A 17,882-nucleotide genomic window follows, 5' to 3' on the forward strand; every position below is an offset into this window, starting at 1 on the left:
AAAAAAAAGTATTTGGGAGAGCAGAAGGTGTCACCAGAGAAAAGATGGGAAGACCCCGTCCCCATTTCAGCTCCCAGGGAAGGGTGGCCTGTCCACATTTCATGATTTCTATCTGTAGGTCTAGTAGAAGATATTGTCTCTTCCAATATATCCTGCCCTGTACTCTGAGTCTTTCCTGGTAATTATTTTCTCAGCCAGAGCACTCTAATACTGGAGTGTAATAAGCGCAGCACACATGCCTTGGCAGGTTGACTAGATAAGGTTATATACAGGGTGACAGAGTTTTAAAATTATTACTGACCAGGCCAAAAGCTCAGTAAGAACTGAACATCTTGTTCTTGTGACATATTGAACCTCTTCTCCAGACCAGAGAACTCTGAATAAATTTCAGCAGGCAGCAATCACTTAGATGCACTTCAGACTCTCCACTCTGCCACTGCTCTTTAGAAGAGGCCCAGGGGAATGCGTTTGTGAAACAATGACTTCAGATTTTCCCTGTCAGAAGTCATTTATCAAAACAGAGAAGTGAAAGATCTCCATCACCCAACAATGGAGACATCAAGCTCACCAGAGGGTGGTCAGGACACAGCCAGCATGCACGCACACATGTTAGTGAACTGAAAGAAAAAAACCACAAATTATTGCTGTTAAAAAATTCTTAAAGAATTAGTATAGAAATTTCAGCATACAGCCTGATTTGGTTTCCAAGTGATGGGAGGAATTGTCTTATGGTTGTGCTATGTGTTAGTCTTGCTCAAGCTGCTGATATATTTTGCAGAATTTCAGATTTCTATTACTTTAAACTAAATGTCTCCAGCCAGAAGTTACTCCTTTGGAGATGAGCCTTGAGTCATTGAAATGCATGTGACCTGCATGTAGACATCTGTGAATCCTGCACAGCCTGGAAAAACAGCTGTGGTTGGTACAACTTCAGAACAAGAAGTAAGGAGAGTATCATTCCAAAAGTGTGGAAAATAAACATGGTGTCACTGTTGGCAAACAGACTCAAAGAACAATAAATAATATATTTGGGGTTTTTTCCTGCTAAGAGCATAAATAGGATCCAATGCCATTTAAAGGAAGAGTTAAACTGAAGACACTACAGTACATCTCATATCATGTTTCCAGTTCTGCAATCCTTAATAAAATCAAACATACTTATTTACTTAAGTAGACATATTTATTACTCCTAGCTGCAATGGCACCAGTGGAGAAGAAAGATATATTAGTGATCCTAGAAACATTGTTTTCTGGATCTCATGAGGTATTTTATAGAGATGTATTTTCTGGGTATCTGTAGGCTCTGCCTCCTGCTAGTTCATCCCACTTGCCCTCGGAGAGCAGCCACTGCTCCCAATATATTCCTCTGACCTGTTTAGTTGAATACTTCCAGCAGTGCACAAGCCAGCGCCTCCCTGGGCAGCCCATTCCTCTGCTCACTGCCGGTGCCATTAGACACTGGCCCTGCCTCTGGGGGCCCAGAGTGCCCCCAAAGCCTTGCAAGGCATCAGGACTTCTTGTCCTGTCCCTGTGGGCGGGGATGCCCTTCCAGCCTGAGCAGCCTCCTTGGAGCAAAACCATCACGGCATTTCCCAGCACTGAGAGGGAACAGAGGTGCAAGTTTTGGTAGGGTGTCAGCAATATGCTGGTTCTCTCCACTTCTGTCCCTGGAAAACCAGCCAGTCAACACAGCCTGTTGTGCACAGTGGTGTCACTGCTGTCTTGCCCACCACAGCCCTTTCACACAGCCCTGTGCAGCAGGGGACTGCAGTGAAGTCATCCTGCTCCTCCTTCTCCAGTTGCATCAAACGAGTGGCTGCAAAACCACCGTGAGCTCTGTGAGACAATCTCCTCTGTGACCTCAGGCACCAGCAGCCGTCAGGAGAGGGTGGTGCAGGGCATAATCTTGGCTTTGCTTATGCTTTCAAAGAAAAATGTGAAGGGTGTTAAAAGAAATATGTGAACTATCTAGACTTAAAAATTAGGTGAACCCCAGCTCCAGAAAACTGGAGAGTTAGGTTGAATTCAGTCAGTTCTCCATGTGCCCCAGCAAAGATATCAGTAAAACTGGCCTCCTGAGCTGGACAAAGGCAGCAACTCCTTTGCTCTAAATGTGCCTGCAGAGGCTGTCTGCAGCATTTGGCCAGGGCAAGCCACTGGTCACCATGGTTTTATCAACAGCTGGAAATAGTTTGTACACAGGACATTCATCACCCCTTTGCTGTGACAGCGCATCATAAAATGTGAAGTTGAAAGGAATGTAATCTCACATCTCATCAAAGAGAAGAAATTTGTTGTGTGTTGCTTTTTCTTTCCTTTTTTTTTTTTTTCCAAAGGCAAAAGAAGGATTATCTCCTAAAAACTTTCAAACCCCAATCAACCTCAAGTGGGAAAGTCTGATGCTCTATTCATGGCTCAGTACCTTTCTGTGACTATGCTTAAAACTTTTGCAGTAATTGTTGTCTCAGAGCCTCTCATTCTCAGCTCGCTGTAAATGTTAACTCTTTAGAGCTTGCAGTATTTTTATCTGAGCTAAACACCTCAAGGGACATTTGTCTCATCTAATGTGAACTGACAAAACTTAGCTTCCTCTTTAGCAAAGGCAACTTTAAGACAATTAATTAATTAATTAATTAATGCTGAGACAAATAATTTAAATATAAATTTCCAAGATAATGAGGCATTTCCAAAGAGCAAACTCCTCTCTGTTCATCTAATGTGAAGTGACAAATTTAGCTTCCTCTTTAGTAAAGGCAACTTTAAGACAATTAATTAATTAATTAATGCTGAGAGAATTAATTTAAATATAAATTTCCAAGATAATGAGGCATTTCCAAAGAGCAAACTCTTCTCTGCTTCACGTGGGTGCGTTGTGTGGGGGACCTACAGCACCACCCCCATTGCAGCAGGGCAAGAGGCATGGGATGTGTACTTTGGATTGCTAAGAATGAGACACCTTCATCAGGCTGAGCCTCTGATGCTTAGGCCCATTTTACATCACCCTTTCATGTAATATTTTTTGAACACATCACTGCCTCCCCCTGATCCCCACTGCTGCCACAGCTGAGTGTCTTTCATGTGAGATTAAACAGGAAAGGTGAGCAGACTTCATGGAGTCCTTGACATATCTCCAGGATATGTTTTCTGGATGAGATCCCTCTTTTGGCCATAGTCATTTGCTCTGGCATTGTTCTAGAGAGGGATTTTTCTGACAGGGCTTTTGGAACAATTGGGCCTGGGGGTAGATGAGTATGTTTGTATGGTAAGGAAGGTGTTGCAGCTTTTTCCTAAGGGCAGAAAGGCTTTTAATTCACTTAATCCTCTTTTAAAATGTATACTGCCCACCCACCGCAGTCAGATCCTTAGAATAAAATTGCTGTCTCCTGCTTTGCTGGGGGCAGCTGGGCAACCCTGCTCAGGCTATCTCTCACGTCTAAGGATCTCCATTTCTCATGCTAAGTGAGAACAATATTGTAACCAAGGACTTCTTCATGAGAAACCAGCTCTGTTATGAGCACAGCTGTGCCCTCCCAGCCCCAGAAGGCCAAGAGGTCCCTCCCCAGGACACTTGCTTTACCCTCTGGGTGAGGCTGGAGAATGCAGGCAGGGCTGCAGTGTGTGTGGGGACCATGCCAGCCCTGATGAGGGCTGACACAAGATCACCACTTGTCACTGAATTACCAGCACACGATTTATGACCACACTGAATTCAGTGCTGCCCATATCTCTGAAACAAAACCATGAAAGAGAATTGCAGCTTGAGTCAGTGGCCATAAATCAACCAATCCCCAAACCTCCAAGATGTCAGGGGATGAGAAATGCATGCACTTGTAAGCACTCCTAGACTCACACAGTGGGCTCCTTGGAAAGCAGATCTGCATTTCATTTGATTTGTCCCGTTAATAATAAATACAGTACAATACATAGTGTACTGTCTCCATTTTTGCTTTGTTAAAAATACCTCCACTCTTTCCTCTATTTCTTGTTCTCTCCTATTCATAACATTTATTTTTAAAGTTCTCCTAGCATTTCAGTTTAGTATTAATAGGAACCAACATTTAGCCCCCATTGCAAATTGTCTCACAGATTAAAGTGAAATGCATGACACTACTCAGACGTAGCCACATCAGGAGAGAAATCTCACAAAAGCTGAAAAGAATAATTTTCCCTTATGGATTAGACCAGGGAAACTTAGATTTTCATGACTTGGGTGCCAACAATTAGACCCTTAAATTCACACTAATTTCACAGCTCATACCAACAGCACTTATACTGGTTTTCTGGGATGCTTAGTAACAGGCAGCTCAAAAGGAGCTTTTCTGGGTGACACACTCAGATGTTTAAATATGAAATTGGAAGTTTTTGTTTAGGTACCTGTCTTTCAGGCATGTGTCGCTGTTAGCTACCAGCTGCATGGGTGATTGAATCCAAACCAGCAGTGGTGCTGGGACCCCAAGTCACCACTCCAAGTGTGTATGACACACAAATGTGTTTTGTTTGTCAGAATGCAGAATGTATGTCACCGCCCTGGTCTCACTTTGGTCTTTCATTCAGCTCCTGTCTAAAGATCAACGTCCCCCCGCCATTCCTGCAGTGGTGTCCCCATTTGGGGAGGGGGCTGAGGGGATCCTGCAGAGCCAGGTCACTGCCCCCAGCCCCGTGAGCTCAAGGCCAGGCTGCTTCTCCCATCCCTTTTATAGACTGGTAGCTCTGGGCATCTGTCTGGGATGCACCCATAGCTCCAGCTGCTGAGTTAAAAATACTCTCCTGTCCTTCATTATTCAGCCCTGCAGGTCAAGGCAGGACTTTGATCTGAACAGAAAGGCATTCCCAGGGATATGGTTACATATAACACATTCTATAAAGGCTCCTCACCATCAGTCTTTATCTTTGCTTAGTAAGTTTAAATGGCATGCACATGATGAGGGCACTGTGGGAACAAATCAAGCCCATAGTAAGACCTTGTTTGATTCAATAAACCTAAAAGCTGTAACCAAAATGGGGCCATTCCTTGGCTTCTTCCTCAGCTGTTTTCTAGTGACAACACACCTATCTTGGTGTTTGTTTTCACTCAAAGTAGCTTATGCTTACCCAGCACAGCAAAAGTGTGTGGTCTGGGAGAACATCTCTGCTCCTGGAGCACGGTGTGCTCCTGGTTGTGTTGTAGAACAGGAGAAACTGGCTTTTTACTGTTTGGCATTTTGGCAGCCACCTGTCCCTGTGGACTCTGGGTGGGGGATTTTGCTGGGTCTCCAAGTTGTCCTTTGCTCAACATGGGGGACACGTTTGTGACCAACTGGAGGTGACTTCATCACCTCCAGTGTGTTTCTGTTTGTCAGCTTGTATTAGACAACAATACAACAGGTTATACTTCAGCAATTATTGTATCATTGCGTTTTTTAACCAGCCATGTTCATGACACAAGGAAAGGGAAGATTTTTAAAACAGCTTAGGTAAAGTTTATGTAGTTATTAGAGCTGGAATTTTGTTTCTTTTGGGCAGGTTCCTTAGGGTTTCATGCCACTTGCTTAAGTCAGTTTTGTGTGAGAGTTTTGCCTAAGGTGTTTGGTTTAAAGCCTACTCATTCAGTGGTGGCAGCTGTGGGTGTGCCAAAGATCTCGGGTGTTTCTTATTTTGGTTGGGAGGGCAGGGGGAGGGAAGTGTGCCTGTAGATTTTCCTGCCATTCAAGCAGCTTAGGTTTTATATTTTCTTGATTATTTTTGGAACAGGTTGGGGAATTGAGGAGGTACACTAATTTTCTTCCATAGGAAAAGTTGCATCAGCTGATACTGCTGGTCATCACCAGCACCAAGCTATGGTTCATCTCAGCCAGAGGATTTACTGCACAGGCTTCAGTGACTAGGGTTGATTACACCCAGGGAAGAAATAAAGACATGCTAGCTCTGTTCCACCAGCAGGGCTGTAAATCTGAATGCTCTCCATGAAAGTCAGCAGTGTCACACAGGTGTGACTCACTCACTGCAGCCAGCTGTGCTTACCCTGCTGTGATCCCAGCAGATATTTTTCACATAGCTGTCATTGCTTTGCCCATTAAAACCTGCAGGGTGAATGGAGAGAAGCTTTTCCCTGAGAAAGGTGCCAAGGAAGCACAGCTCTGCCAGCTTGCGCCATCCACCCTGGGTGAGCAGGCACTGCTCAGGGGCTGCCCTCCTCCCCAGGGCAGCTTCCTGCAGGCAGCTCATCTGCATGAGGCACTGCTGAGGAAGGACAGCAATAAAGTACAGCAGGTACCGAACAGGCTGTGAGGAGCCCAGCCCAGCCAAAGCTGCTGTCTGGCCCCAAGCTGCCATCAGCAATTCAATCAAGCAGCCCTGACACACGTGTAAGTAGGAGAAAACCTCTTTAAAGCCAGGACCAGCAATTGGGTTCCCAGTGCCCATCACTTGTCCTGCACTGAGGGGTTGGAGGCCACCAGGGCAGTTGTTCCACACCTCACTGCTGGTGCTTGCACTGGTCTGGTCCTGCCCTCACCAAGAGCAAGCACATCACCCCGGGTCACCCAAGAGCTCCCTGCCTTGCACTCCTCACCAGCTGCCCATGGGCAGGGCTCAGATCCCTCACCCCTGCAGGGGGTCACTAAATATAGACTGCATGTTTTGGAGGAACGTGATGTGCCCTGGGATGCAGGAGGCATGGTGGCACCTTGCCCTCTGATTACAGAAGTCCTAGCCAGAGAAATATTTTTCCAAGTGGAGTCCTCCAGTGAATTAACTTTATGCTGTATTTCAGGATAGTGTGGGGTCATACTTTCTGGCAAATTTATTGTTTGCCAGAACTGTGTTTTTAAAATAACTTATTCTCACAATATTGGCAGATTTAAAAAAAAAAAAAACAAAACCCACAGTCTGTCCCTGACCTGGCACTCTTGACATCCCAAGGGGCAGGACTTTGAGAGAATGAGTTTGTAAAATGCTACAGAAGTCAAGAGGTTTTGATCTGTACCATCAGGCATATGATGATATGGTAGACACACAGCCAGCAGCCCCTTCTCCAGGACCTGCGTGCCTCCAGCCCAAGCAGAAGCAGAGAGGATGCAGGAATCAGGATTGGCACCTTTTTCCCTGAGCCAAAGAAGAGTTGCATATAACAAGGAAGTGCAAAAATCAAATGGTACATGGAGCTTCCAAGGCTGATGCCGGTCTCTGAGTCAGGACATATAAACATGTTCTTATTTCATTGCAGTTTCCACATGCAGAAATAATGTGCTTATTGAGGCTGATGTCAACACAAATTATTTCAGGTAACTCCATGGGGCTGTGTGTGAAGAATGGCATCTCTCATCAAGAATAAAAGCATGAGTATCTGCTTTTAAGTTAATGTGCCATGCAAAATGAGCTGGAAGTCATCAAGACTGTGAAAGGGCCTACCAGTCTGGAGATGGGAGCCCTGACCAGCAAAGACCTACAGACAGCCCAGTACTCTGCTCACAGCTGAAGAGGTACAGGAAAGTGCTGCCTCCTTGTTGCTTATGGGGTTTATTATCACAATATTCCTTATATCTGCTGGGAAAAGTTAGGTAACTGCCTGCATTTTGCAGTAAGGTTGCCCTTGCCCAGAGTCATCTCACTTACATTTAAGCACTAAATTTGGACACCTGAAATTAGGTGTTTAACTACTTTAGACTTCCCTACCCATCTTTGACGTTGGTGGGCAGTCAGAGGGGGAACCATTCCTGGAGGTGTCCCAGCAGATCCATGGACACCTTTTTCAGGGTTTCAGGAAGGTCTGTCCTGTACCTCTCCCTCCCTGGAGCACACCTGTGTCTCACAACTTTTAGGAACTGAACAGATCCCAGCCATGAGGCTGAGTACTGGCAAATCCAGAAAATTCTGTCCCTATCATAAGCTGTTTCCTACCTGTTCCAGTCCATGAAGCAACACCTGAGGGCCATTCCAAACTGGAGTACGTGCTCTTTAAAGGCACCTTTTGCCTCTTTTTGTTAGCAGCCTGCTCTCAGGCTGAGGCTGTCTGAAACACACAGTTGTGCTCCTCAGGTACATGTCATTTAGAAGACACGCTGTCCTTGCCTCTAGAGAACGCCGTGGTAACTCCTGTGCACTCTGTGCCCGTGTCACAGCAGGACCTGGCACTGCAGGACATAAACCACAGCTACTGCAGAGCCTGCAGGGATTCCTTACAACGTGTGTAATGGAAACAGGTGACATTTAAACAGTACACTTAAGTACTTTTCTAGTTCCCATTAGGGTTTTGGAGCTCTCCTTTATTTAAAGAATAAATTTCTGACACTTAAAAGAAGGTAAACAACTATGTTTGAAAGCTTTAACATAAAACAGCCTCAACTCTGCTCTTTCTCTTGAGAAAACTGTTCAAATCACTATCAAAATGTCTCTGTTGAGAATATGGAAATGTTTGGATTAATCATTATATTTACTTTCTAAAAATGGATGCAAAGAACAAAACAGAATCCAAATATACGAACATGTGGAAAATGCACATGTACACAAAGGCAGTCAAGAAACAATGGAGGATGTAAGAAATGTTTGGAAAGAAGTCAGTATCAGTGTCATCCAGGAAAGAACACACTCCAAAATACAGAACTCGGGCCACTATAGCTAATATGGCAATACCAGCATAGCATAGTGCATGTTCACAAACACAAGTGAAATCAAGATAACTGAAATAGTTATGGATCGTTTGGATCCACTACAGATCCTGAAAAATGTAATAATTTCTTATACCTTTGTTTTGCTAAGTAAAGGGACAGCTCCTGGGTGATTAATAGGGCTGATGATTTGGGACAGAAACTATTTTGCCTGTGTGATTTTCCCTGGTATTTCTGTGTTCCTTACTGTGTGCTTGGAGGCTGCAGGGAGGAGGTGGATATTCCATCATTTTGTACAAGAGGCACGTGGTGTTAGCAAAGCTGGCTGGCTATTTATCTCCCCCTTCTGAAAACCTCTCCAGCCTCATCCTTAGGACTCTATGCTGGAACCTGCCTTGGTGTCAAGGATTTACTCAAGAGTGACATCTGCTCTACCACTGCAAGTGCACCTCAGTCTTCTGGATATAAGCTATACTGACCAGATCTTTGATCTGCTAGCAGTTACTGTTTAACATCCCTTTCAGTTACTGCTGGACAGAAAATAATTCCTTATCACTACATGGTGCTAAATATCATCTAAATGCAGCCCAGCAGAGTTTATTTACCATGTGCATCCTGTCTGAGTTGTTACTGATCTTGTGTTCTACATGTCCAGCTCTGCACTGAGGCATTTTTAAATTTAACATGGATGCCAGGACCACTCAGGTAGGTAAGGAGGGCATCCGCCTTGTTATCCTGACTAGACACCAATTTCTCACTGGTCTCTTCTGCTTCTCTTGTTTTTCTCACTGCTGGTATCTTCACTTCCATAACGTCCCTACTGAACCACTGAATGATTTTCCTGTTGTGACAGCCAGCTGGGTGCCCAACTGGGGCCCCTAATTTGCAGTGAATGGATAAGCCCTCCTGAAAAAGGTGTCCTTGTGTCTCCCTCAGTTAGCAGTGAGAAATAGGTTGATTCAAGGGATGCTTTACTGTTATTTGCCAGCAGTCAGGTGTCTAAATTAGGTAGATCAACTTCCATCCTTCTGTGTTTATTCTCTTTCTCCTCTTTTCTACACCACATGGCTTTTTTAACCTACATCTATAGGTTCCTAATGTGTTTGTGGCATAATGGTTTTAGGACCACATGATAACATGAGGTTTTTTTACCACGTGGTAAAGTGGTTTTAATTCCAAATATTGCTCACGTTTATCTGTGTCACTTTTCCTTACAGTCAATTTTTCTCATATATATTTTCAGCTTTGGGAAATTCACCTTGTTGGAAGTTGATTGTCCCTTCTGCTTTGGCCAGAAACCTTGGTACAATAAGAAACCAAGTCTTGTTTAGCTGTTGCTGAAATAAAAGGCTGCATTGGGTTACCTGGTGGTCCAGAGTCCAGCCATGCTCAAGCTGATGTTCAGCCTGATGGATTAGGCCTTGCACCACAGCTCTCAGCACCAATGTCCCCAGGAAATTCACATGTGCAGCAGCCAGACTCTCAGACACCCCTGAACATCACAGAGTTAATGCAATCCTTCATGCAGACACTTAATTATTTCCATTTTGCAAGTCGGGCCGCACGTGTTTGGTTTAGGTGATTTGTCAGTTGAATTTTGGAGCCGAGGGCAGGCGGCAGGGCGGTGACAGCTGAGAGCATGCTGGCACGGCCCCAGCAGTGCAGGAGTGTTGCTGCAGCAGCAGCAGCAGCAGCAGAGAGGGAGGGAGGCTGCAGGGAAGGAGGGCTGCTCCCCGGCTCCCCGGCACGTTCCCAGTGCGCACCCCGGTGTGAAAACAGGCTTCACAAAGCCGCGCCTTCACACCGCCGTGCTGATCTCAAGACTTGACATCAGGACAAAATGTCCCTGCCACATGGATTTTTCAAGCTGTACCAGAGCTAGACCCACATTTCCAAAGTCTGTTTTCAAAGTCACTCTCGGAATTCAAGGGCAAATCTGGTGATCTGTGTGAAGCCAATGCACTGAGTGCATGTATCTTTCCATCACAAGTCACTTATCCCAGCTGCTGAGGAAAAAAGAGACTGAGCCAAATACAAAGCAGAAATAGTCCTTCCTATTGTGTTACTTCTTTTTTGTCAATTAGTGACAGCAAACACCATGTAAAACTCCACAGGAGCTGTGTCACCCCACTCAGGTGGGGAGAGAAAAGCAAATAAAGAAATGGGAAATGTTTTTCAAGAAATGGGAATTGCATTAAAAACAAAGCAGGATTGACAGCTCCATGTAGCATAGTCTCAGTATTTATACTCTGCTTTCTGGTGGCAGCATTTGCCAAGGGAAGCCCAACAAAACTTTAACAATTTCTGCACTGCTGAGAAGATGGAGACAGGCAACATTACCAGTGAAATCATCAGCATTCCAACTGATGAACTATAGGAAGCATTTTGTATGGAGTCTTCCTGGTAAAATCTTGAAACTCTTTTCCTCTTTGCTGGAAGAACTTTTGCTTCACCACCACCCACTCAAATCAAGGCTACATCAGGTTACCCAGATGAGTTTTGAACCCTCTAAAGGATGGAGATCTCACTGCCTCTCTCAGCCTCTGTTCTGATCTTTATCCTAGTTCAGAAGATTTTCTCCTTATGCAGGAGAAATTACCTATTTTGCTACTTGTCTCCATTGGCTCTTGCCTTTCTCTGTTCAAGAGAAGGCAAGAACAGTCCAGCTCCATCTTTCCTGCAACTCCCACTAGGAAACTAACAATGCAGCTAGCTCCCCTTTGAGCTTCTCTTTTGGGGCTGAACAAGCCCAGCTCCCTCAGCCTCTCCTCACAGCCAAGTGCTGAAGTCCCCTCCAGCTTGGTAGCCACTTCTGGACTCACCCATATGTGTCTATGTCTCACTTATACTGAGGAGCCCTGAAATTGGTCCAGCACTCCAGCACTGAGCAGAGGGAAAGGATCACTTATCTTGAGCTGATGGCAACACTTTGCCTAATTCAGCCCAGGATGCTATTGAACTTATTTGCTGCAAAGAGAGTGCTGGCATGTCCAATTTTTTGACCCCAGGATCCTCAGGTCCTCTGCAAAGCTGCTTTCCAGCCAGTGGGTCCCCAGCCTGCACTGTGCTAGAGGGTTATTCCCTTCCAGCTATTTTCCATTTGTCCTTACACAATTTTATGAGGGCTCTGCCACTCCGGACTGTTGAGATCTGTCTGAAATCTCCAGCAACTCCCTCTTCACCACAGAGCTTTTACCACAGAAAGCAACAAGTTTGGCCAGACACAATTTGTCCTGGGTAAGTCCAGTGGGGCTGGATCCCCATCACCTTCTTTTCCTTCAGATGATAATTATGGCTTCCAGGAGGATTTGCTCCACTATCTTTCCAGGAGCTGTAGCAAGGCTGACCAGCATGCAGCCTCCTCCCTGACCTTCCTGAAGCCAGGAGTGATGTCTGCCTTTTTCCAGACTGTTTATGGCTCTGTCCATCTCCCGAAGCCCATAGCCACCGTGTTGTGTTCTTTTTTCTGGCTAAGGACTCAGCTCTGCTGAAAACAATCATGTCCTTGTGCTCTTAGAGGGCATCAGAGACATCTGCTACAATACATTCAGCTGCACACCACAGGGGCAGGGTGGATGTTGTGTTGGGATTTTGTTTCTAATTCATTTTGCTTTGCCAAGGGAAGAACTGTCATAGGGGGAGAATCAGTTGTCATGAATTCACTTGCTCTCTTTCTGGGAAGGAGCATCCACAGCTTTTCTTAAGGAGCAGCTAGACTATGCTCAGGCTCTCAGTCCACCTCCATCAATGTTTGTGGTCACAGATTTCACACTGACACAGCTGTCACTTCAGGCACCAGCTTTCTCTCCCCGTTTAGAATGGTTTTAAACCTTGACAGAACTGCACCTGCATGTGTAAATACGAGACATATTTTGTTTCACTATTAAAAAAACCCAAATTTTGAGTATTAAAGCAGATCTGAAGGGTTAGAACTGGGATTGCCTCCGATATGCTGGCCACAATCATTGTAACTTGTCAGAGGCATTACCAGCTGTAATTAAAACACACATGTGGAAGTATCTCCCACAGCCAGAGTGTTCCTGTATAGGATGAAGCTCTGTACCTGTAAAAGGTATCCTCTCCATCCCCCCTCACCCACAGCATCCTCAGAGACAGTGGAGAGCATGTTTACTTCTGGTCCCAAGTCATTGGCCATGGGGCTGGAGACAGCCTCCAGAAAACCCTCGCTTTGTTACCACATTGCAAATTGGTTGTGTGGCCACACCCAGAGATCAGTGGTCAACAGCTCCATTTCCAGATGAAAATCAGAGACAAGCAGTGTCCTCAGGGGTCTGTATTGGAACCAGACTGTTTATTGTCTTCATCAATGACAGACAGTGGGATCAAGCAAGTTTTCAGACAACACCCAGCTGAGTGGCATGGCTGATGCACCTGAAGGATGGGATGCCATCCCGAGGGGCCTGGACAAGCTCAAGTTCAAATTCCTGCACCTGGGTCAGGGCAACCCCTAGTATCAAACAAGAATGGATGGGAGATGAAGGGATTGAGCAGCCCTGCCAAGAAGGATACTCCATGTATTTGCTAGCTGGAAAGATTTATACCACAGTAGATTCTGGACAACTTATGGGAAAGGGGAAGTTCCCTGCTCCAGAAGCTTTCCAAGCAAGTGAAAGCTATGCAGCACCTTAATCTTCTTACATCTCGTGATGCCTTTTAAGGGCAGTTCAAAGCCCACAGTCAAGAAGCTGATTTTTATCTGAGGACCTGGCACAACCAAGCTGGCTGGAATGACATGAGCATTCTCTGGCCTTGTGAGGCTTCAGGAGAAAATAGCTTTTCCCACCAGCCCTGTCTATCATCTGCCCAGTCCCGCTGTGATACAAGGCAGTACATGCAGAACCATCTTTGTAGTGCCAGAAAAATCACTGATCGTTTCCCCGCTGACATTTTGGGACGTGACACCTTCACAGGATCACGCTGGCGCTTCCCGCCGAGCTGCGGGAGGTGCTCTGTTTCAGCCAAGGCACCATCTAAGCAGAGAAACAAGCTCAGCCTCCAGCAGGGCTGGGCAAGGCTTTAATCAGCCATTTATCCAGCTTATTAAAGCATCTATGAGTAGCAGCAGATTTGCTGGATGTCCCCCATGTGAGCAATGTGCATTTCCCAAGTCCCCGAGAGTTTGGCAGCTGCACCAGGGCTCCCTTGTGCAGGGGAAACCAGAGTGCTGGTACAGAGCCTGAGCACCATCTTGGTAGCTTATAAACAGTGTTTTAAGGTGAAGCATAACACACAGGGCTTGTTCTGGCACACAGCAGTGCCAAAACCATTTGAGGCTGGGAACACCGGGTGTAGGGAGTGAGAGAAGGGGGTCTAGGGCATTAATTTAAGTGGAGAAATCTAGCCTACATGAAGGCTGACTTAGCAAAATCTGTCTGCTTATTTGCACTCCCCTGACATTTCCTGTCCTCCAAGCACAGGGTAAACTAGTCATTCAGATTCTGTGAGTTATTTGGGCAAGATTGAAAAATAAATGACAGCTCACCTCCTTGTATGAGGTTGAGTTATATGAGAAGCAGTGCTGTTTGTGTCTGACACAAGCCTTGCCGTGAGAAATGACGGAGGAGGAGAGAAGAGATATTATCGACTGAAATCGAAAAATTCCTAAGCTCATCACAGTGGAGTTTTCCAGGAGTATCTCAGGGCTTCCAGCATGTGAGAAATGGATGAGCTTCATCAACTGAAAATCAGGAATTATAAGACTAAGTCACACATAAAGCCAGCGAGATCTTTATTTTGGGTAACCCTTCTTTTTTAAACCTGTGATCAGCAGCAAAAATGCTTCTCAGCACAAACCCTCTGGATAAAAGAGAAGAATGGAAAAAAAGCCGTCAAGTAGATAGTTTAACAGGGTGATAATAACTTGAAAGGAAGTATTCCACTATCTGTCTTGTTAACTACAGAAAAGGGAGGGCTTGGACCAGAAGCTGCAAATAGTTGTGCATTACTCAGATTTGATCCAGGCTGTACAAGCCTCCCTGCACACTTGCCCCACTAAGTCCCTGAGACCCCTCAGTACACCTCAGAGACCAAAGGCATCAGTGGCATGGCACAGCAGGGCATGACAGCATCCCTGTGCAGACACATCCCAAAATTCATGATGCTGAGCTCACTGCTGCTGAGGTGACAGGAATTTGTGCAAACAGATTCTGCAATCCAGCACAACGCAAACATTGGCAAACGCTCTGGGAACTTCATGTTTATTTATCACAAACTATATTGAAAGCTTTCCCAGTGGCTCCTGACATCTCCAGGTGGAATAGCCAGTGTGAGCTGGGGGCTTGATGGTCTTGTACTTGTGCGCACAACCCTCCATCTCTTTCAAACTATAGACACACTTTGACTGTAAAGCTGGTCAGGAAAAAAGAGGAGTGCTCTTTTTGTGGGAGCAGCTTGCTTCCTCTCACCTGTCAGAAGGAAGCTGCATTTCACACACACCTACATTTTGTTTGACACAGGATTACCGGGTTTTACCTTGCCTTCATTTTCCTGCTATACCATTTGCTTCAGAATCTGACAGAAATCTTTTGTGAGAAGAATGCTTTCAGATGTAGAAAACAAAATCTGTACACTTTAAAAAAGCAGTTTTAAGGGTCTCTTCCCCTGCCAGCACATTTTAATAGTGTAGCAAAAACTTATTCCAAATATGCTCATCATATCATCATGGCAAATCTTGTGCAGTCAAATAACTGGCAGCTGTTGAGCCAACTGTTTCCCATTTCAAAAAAAAAAACCAAACCCCAAAATTTATTTATAAAAGAAAATGTCCAGTCAGACATTCTTCCCTTTCTGTTCCACAGATGCCTGTTTAAATAAAACCTCCTTGCATTACTCATCAATGGAGTCCTCTCTGCTCTGCTCAAAGTTTAATTACAGGTTTGTCAGAAGTGAGACATAGTAAATAACAACACATGGTGGATCTGGGTACTGGGGTTTATTTAAGAGCCTAATTTCAAGCTCTTGCTTTCTGTCATTGCATCCTGCAGTCCTTTCCCTTCTTCCCCCCAGGCCTACATGTCTCTCCCACAGGCAGATCATTTCTTCTTCACCACTCAAAAGTTCATTTTTGGACATCCACTTGCTCACACACACACATACCCAAAGATCTGCTGCCTGTTAGTGTTTGTAGTTTAAGATATTTTTTAATATACAATGACTTTCAATAGCATGTTCTTTCAGAGAATGGAAGTTAGCTACAATTACATTTTTTCACTCTTATTTCATTCCCTCTGATGAAATTGCTCATCCCAACTATTGACATTTTCTATGGATGATATGCACATTGAAATGTCAAGAACCAATGTAAGCAAGTTGCTTTTTTCTGTTAGAAAAGATGTTACATGAGTTTCCATTCCAATGTTAATCTACAGCAGATTGTATGAGATAGTTGAAGCACTGCACTGAAGGGAAATGCATGGAAAAGATACAGGAAAAACCATGGGTTTATGCTTTTGACATATCATTCAGAAGATCAACATGCACAAACATCTTTAGTGCAATTTTTTAGCTTGAGCACAGTTCAGGAGTGCTGAGACATTTAAGACAACTTGAGAGAAGATTCTGTAGTTGATGCAAGAGGTAAGGACCTCTTGCTACAGCACCTGTAAGAAATGGAAGCTATCAGTGATGCTTGTCTGAGAGAGGCTCAGCTTTCATCAGCTGTCTCTGGCAGTAGTTTGGAAATAACATCCACCTCTTAAGTCAAAGCAAACACCAGGGAGAGGCCAGAGAAACCAGTGATGGCTCTAACAAGCACAGCTGAAGGCTGGGGTGAAAGTCAAGAAACTGGAAAACACTTGGCCTACCAGATATCAGGTGCAGGACTTGATTGTCAGGCAGCTACTGAGAAAAGCTGGCAGCCTGTTCTATCCAATTGAAGAAACAACTTTCATTTGTTAAATTCAGCTGGTTTCCCAGCAGTTGAATTCTTTCCCACTCTCCCAGTGTGAGGATCATTCCCATTCTTTCAGGGATGCCTGTTGCACACAATCCTAAGGATGCTGTCCCACTGCCAAAGTGCTTGTTCAGCCTCGCTGTGGCTGCTGCACTGCAGGAGCACACACAGGCTGAGACCCAGCATGATGGCACTGGTGACACTTGCTCATAAAAACAAAGAAATTCATTAGAGGATGCAGAGGCACGAAAATAGCAACCTCATCCTGAGATTTAAAAGAGGACCTGACTTATCCTGGAAGCATCAGCTAAGCCTTTACTACCTCAGGACCAAGGCAGAGACAGGAGTCCTGATATCTCTGCAGAGCAATATTCAGGGTGGGAGTGCAGCATGCCTGGATGCACTGGAAGGTGTGGATGCTAGAACAAGGAGTAAAAACATCCAGAGTTTGACATTTAAAAAAAAGCAGCATATGCTCTGGCCTTGACCTGTGTGCATCTGGTCATGATTGTGCCTTAACATGTTCCTACTGTGCAAAGGACTAATCTGGCACAGGAGTAGCAGCTGACTGCCCACTACTGCTCCAGCCCCCTTGCCAGCATGGAAGATGATTTCTGCTCTATCAGATGGGGGAGTCTTCTGTTGGAATAGTCCTGATATCCCCTATGAAATTATTTACATAAGAACTAGAAAAGAGAGAAGGCTAGGACATGGTTCCTTGCACCAACCAAGTAAAACCAATCTGGTTATTCAAGGCTGAGAGCCACCAGACAGAAGACAAGGAATGTGTATTCCTTCTGCTGTGGGAAAACTGGAGGTAAGCAAGCAATGTCCTAAGAAATTGAAACATTTGTTTCTACCTTCATAGATTTTGTGAGTTTTATTAATTAAAAATAGAAATAAAAAGAGAAGAAAGAGAGGCAAAGAAAATAAATTGATTAAAATTTTGACATAGTAAGGCTGGTGTTTTGGTGTGCACATGTCAAATGTGGTTGAAAATTATTTTGATTTAATAACATTTTTTACTTCAAGTACAATTCAGAGGGAAACATTCACAAACTTCTATAGTGGTGATTCAGGTGAGAAATAATTTTATGTCTGCAGAAAGATTTTAAGTTTTATTACTCACTTAATGAACTAGAGCATATGTCACATGAATTCTCACATACATCATCCTGTCCAAGGGCAAAAATGTGAACTTTTAATTTCTACCACAGAAGCTTCTAAGAGAAATTAGATGCTGAAATTTTTCCAGCTGTCTTTGCAGTTCTTCAGTTCATTGAGGTTTGAAAGCTTCTAAAAATGTTACAGTCTAGCCAAGGTCAGTTTGTAACAAAGCACGTTCTGTTTGACCTGTGCAGTGCACATTGCAAAGTATTCACTAC

This window comes from Melospiza melodia, chromosome 2 (assembly GCF_035770615.1).
Source record: "Melospiza melodia melodia isolate bMelMel2 chromosome 2, bMelMel2.pri, whole genome shotgun sequence".
NCBI lineage: Eukaryota > Metazoa > Chordata > Aves > Passeriformes > Passerellidae > Melospiza > Melospiza melodia.